The sequence below is a fragment of the Arachis ipaensis genome, chromosome B02 (assembly GCF_000816755.2).
Source record: "Arachis ipaensis cultivar K30076 chromosome B02, Araip1.1, whole genome shotgun sequence".
Taxonomy (NCBI): Eukaryota; Viridiplantae; Streptophyta; class Magnoliopsida; order Fabales; family Fabaceae; genus Arachis; species Arachis ipaensis.
The window spans coordinates 83773369-83778671 of NC_029786.2; positions in this window are offsets into that span (position 1 = coordinate 83773369).

The window sequence follows — 5303 nt, forward strand, 5'->3', positions numbered from 1 at the left end:
GAGAGAGACCTTCGCCTTCCATGGGCGACAAAGCCACCACGGTCAGCGATGATAGCACCTCCACCCGAGAACGATGATGACAGAAGCTTTGAACCAACCTTCTGACGACGCAAGGAGAAGAGTAGATCTTTGAGTGGCGAGGATGGCAATCGCTAGTGGTCACTGCCGATGCCAATAGTGGTAGGGGTGGTGGAGACGTTCGTTCTGCTCGTTGGACGAAATTAGGGTTGGAAGGGAGAGGGAGGCGTTTGTCTGCTTGTTTGGGAATTGGAAATTTGGGATTAGGTTTTCTCCATTTTATTGTCGTTTCTTTTTTACTTGGCATCAAAACGACGTCATTTCTGATGGTGATTACATAACCGGGCCTTCAAAAAATAAAGCCAATTTTGTCACAACGATTTTTTACAGGATAGTTCTGGGTTCAACTAGACCAGCCAAATAACTAGTTCTCGGTCACCCCGGTCGATCTGGTCGGTCTTGTCTAGTTTTCAGAACCTTGGTTAAAACTGAATTGACTCGAGTAAATTTAGTATATACAGATTTGTAGATTTTATATACTAAAGTAATAAAATTTACTTTTAAAAATTAAATTTGATAAATATTATATCATATTTATATTAAAATAAATTATTTTAAAATAAAAATAATATCATATAATATAAAAAAATTAATTAAAGTATAAAATATAATATAATATTATTAATTTTATTCTAAAATATATATTTTTATTATAAGTTTTGTTAACACAATTTTTTTCTTATAACATGGGACCGGACTGGGTGACTCGAAGCATAATTCGAACATCGACCCGAAAATAACACCGAGTATAAATAACAAATCCAAACTTGGCAAAATATATTTTGGGTCTAGACCGAATTTTGAGTCAGGTCGAATCTTGAACACCCCTACTGTAAAGTCTTTTTTGTTAGGAGGAAAATATTTTGTATTTTTATTTAAATAAAAAATTCATAAATTCTTAACTTACATATAGGCCCAGTTTAGGTAAATTTTTTAAATAAGTTTTTTTGAAAAAGGAGCTTAAAATATAAGAACTTTTATTAATAGTAGCTTATAAATAAGTTATTTTGTTTTTTAATTTTTAGTTATACAAGTACTGATTTTAAAGTTGTAGCGTTTAAATAAATGACTCAAAAAATACAATTTTTTTTACACAAAGAGAATGAATATTAAAATAACGATGATAATAAATACATTTCAATATTGAATGTTGATTTTACATAACTTAATCATTGAGATTTGATACCACACACAATGTTAAATACAAATTTAATAATAAAAATAGAGTAGTAGAATGATAAAACAAATTTCTAGAAGGAACATATGTAGCAGGTAATTCAAATGGAACATTGTGTGAAAATAATAGTGGAGGGTTAGTACTTTTAGCAGATAAAATATTACGTGAAAATAGTGGTGAAAGGCTAATACTTCTAGTAGATGGAACATTGTGTGAAAATGGTAATAGAAGGCTAATATTTCCAGCTAAAACAGAAAATATTTTTCACAGAGCCAAGAATGAAAGTAGCACAATAGTCTCTTTTATTTTGAAGTCAATTTTTTTAATGGGAGTGATAAAATAACTTTTAAGAAAGAAGTCATATTTTTTTACTTCTTCAAAAGCTCTCAACTAACATTTTGGGAAGTTAAAAACATTTCTAAAAAATAGTACTAATTATGCATCAACCGGCCTATTTGGAAAGTTTCAAAAGTTACATTTTTGAGCTTTTGACTTATAAAAAGTAGTAATATTAGTGTCTGGTATAATTTTTAATACTAAATTGAAGTTAAAAAAAATGACTTCTCTCATAATAAAAAACTTTTTATCACATTTCTTTTAAAATAAGCACTTTTAGAACTAAAAAACCAAACACAAAATAACTTATTTATAAACTACTTTTAATATAAGTATTTATTGTAATATAACTTTTCATAATCCAAAAATAAAAAAAATGTAGCTTCTACTACTTCCCAAACGGGCTCTATGTCATTTGAGTTATGACTTATGACTGTATTGACGTAATTTTATTTGTTATTTTTTGGATTTATTCAGGGACGGATAAATTGAAAATAAAATAATTAATTTTTTTAAAATTTATTAAAAATCATGATTCATATTTCATTGATATCTACAAAATTATAATCGAGATTTTTTATGTTAAAAAAAGTTAATCTAATGTATAATCCTCTAAAGTGATATAGTAGCTAAAATTTGAATTTTGCATAACTAAAAGTAACAAAATAATTAAGATTTTGTTATTCATTATTTCATAAATTAAATGATTTTTTTTGTAGGGTCCTTTTTTTCAAAGTTATATTTTTTATTTTAAAAGGATAGGACTGAAAAAACAACTATAAACATAGTATATTGGTTTTGTTTGGATATAGAAAAGAAAATGAGAGGAGAGAAAATAGAAGAAAAAGTGAAGTTATTTATGTGTTGTTTGAATGAAGAGAAAATGGATGAAAAGAAAAGTGAGAAGAAAGAAAATCGTAATGGTATAAAATTATATGTAAATTATAATTTATTAATGATAAGAGATAAATATATAATTTTATTAATATTTGCTACATTTTTCTCTATTTTTATCTCATCTTTGTGGTGAAAATATTTTAGTAGTTTTCAAACTATTTTTTTTCTTTTTACTCTTTTCTCTTTTCCTCCAAACAACAAAATATTTATTTTTTCATCTATTTTCTCTTTTTCTATTTTTTCCCTCCAAATTTCCCTAATCCAAACAACTTGTAAGAAGGAAACTTCCTAAAAAGTCAAAATTAGGCAAAACAAGGACAAAAAGCTTAAAGAAGAAATGGAGTCCGACCTGCTTAAAAGAAGTCCAACAGTTGAATGGCCGGCTTGCGGCATTATCCAGATTTCTGGCAGGATTAGCTTTAAGATCCTTGCCACTTTTCTCACTACTCAAAAAGGACGCCTATTTGAATGGACTCCTGAATGTGAAAAAGCTTTTCAAAAGTTCAAAAAATTTTTAAACTAACCACCCATCCTTACTCGGTCAAAAGTAGGAGAGGAACTGGTATTATACTTAGCCGTTATTGACAAGGCGGTAGCTTCAGCTCTGATACAGGAAGATAAAGGCGGATAGCATCCCATCTATTTCACTAGTAAGGTCTTACAAGGACCAGAATTGAGGTATCAAAAAATAGAAAAATTCGTATATGCCTTAATTATGGGGTCTAAAAGACTCCGACCTTACTCCAAGCATACACCATAAAGGTTCGAACTGATCAACCCATGAAGCATATCCTTTAGAAAACAAACATAGCAGGTCGGATGGTACAATGGGCCATAGAGTTGTCTGAGTTCGATTTGAAATATGAAATTCGGACAACCATTAAAATCCAATACCTCACCAATTTTTTGGCAGAATACACTGGTGACAAGGCTGAAACCTCCACAACCTGAAGCCTATATATGGACGGATCTTCCAATAAAGTCGGGAGTGGTGCAGGAATGATCTTGGTCAACAAAAAAGGGACTCAAATAGAGCTCTCCCTAATATTTGAATTCCCTACTTCTAACAACCAGGCCGAGTATGAAGCCATGATTGTAGGCTTAAAACTTGCCAAAGAAGTCGGAGCAACAAAGGTCATAGTTTTTAGTGACTCTCAAATAGTAACTTCTCAAATCAATGGAGAGTATCAAGCAAAGGATCCCAATATGAAAAGGAACTTAGAGAAAACACTCGAACAACTTCAAGAATTCCTTGAGACTGAGGTCCGACATATAGCTCGAGAACTTAATAGCAGAGCTGACGCCCTTTCCAAACAGGCAAGTACTAAGCTAGGGGAAATAACAGAAGCATGATTCAAAAAACTCTCAAAGAGCCATCAATCAGCAAACCAGACAATAAGTCAGACATATTGCCCATCTCCGGTATAGACCTCGAATGGATGACCCCCTTATCGAATATTTGAAATTCGACATCCTCCCCGAGGTACAGAAGAAGGCCAAAAGAATCCAAAGAAAAGACCAAAACTACACTTTAGTGCACAATGTCCTCTATAGAAGAGGGATATCAACACCCTTACTAAAATGTGTTCTGACCTGTAGAACTGAAGAAGTCTTGAAAGAGATACATAATGGCATATGCGGAAATCACCTCAGAGCTCGGTCACTAGCCAGGAAGGTAATCCGAGCAGGGTTCTTTTAGACAACCTTACAAAAAGATGCGATCGACTTTGTCAAAAAATGCCCAACTTATCAGATACATGCTAACTTTCATGTCGCTCCCCCCGAAGAACTCATCAGTATGACCTCCCCATGGCCTTTTGCAAAATGGGGGCTGGACTTACTTGGGCATTTTTCCCAAGCTCTGGGACAAGTTAAGTACCTCATTGTGGGGTGGATTACTTCACTAAGTGGATTGAACCTGAACCACTAGCTACTATCACTGTCCAAAATAGCCAAAAATTCCTGTATAGGAATATTGTTACTCAGTTTGGGGTTCCACATTCCATCACCACAGACAATGGTACTCAGTTTACCGACCCTACTTTTAGGAGCTTAGTAATAAGTATGAAGATCAAACATTAGTTCACATCGGTAGAGCATCCCCAAGGTAATAGGCAAGCGGAGGCAGAAAATAAAGTCATACTAGTTGGATTAAAAAAAAGGTTAAGGGACGCAAAAAGAGCATGGATAGAAGAACTTTCACAAGTCCTGTGGGTTTATCGGATAACTCCTCATTCAACAACTGAGGAGACACCATTTCAACTTGTATACGGGATAAAAGCCATAATCGCCGTTGAAATTAATGTACAAAGCCCAAGGGTAAGATTTTATGATGAGGTGGAAAATATCCAAGCTCAGAAAGAGGAACTCGAGCTCCTTCCAGAAGTCCGAGAACAAGTTCAGATAAGAGAAGCCGCGCTAAAACAAAGAATGTTGGCCAGATATAATAAGAAGGTCATTCGAAGAAGCTTCACCACAAGTGACTTCGTCCTTATAAGAAATGACATCGGGATAACCAAGTCGGGTGAAAGGAAGCTCGCTGCTAATTGGAAAGGACGTTTCAAAACAGCTAAAGTCTTAGAAAAAGGCTACTATAAGGTGTCCGATCTAAATGGAACTGAGCTCCCAAGGTCGTGGCACACATACAACATGAAGAGATATTATAGCTAGAAGCGCACCTCGCTCCCTGGTGTACTCTTTTTTCTGACTTCATAGTTTTTTCCGAAAAAGATTTTCCTGGAGGGGGTTTTAATGAGGTATCAAAGCGAAGGCTAGGGGCGTACCACCCTTAGCAGCAAAAGCATTTTGTAAATCA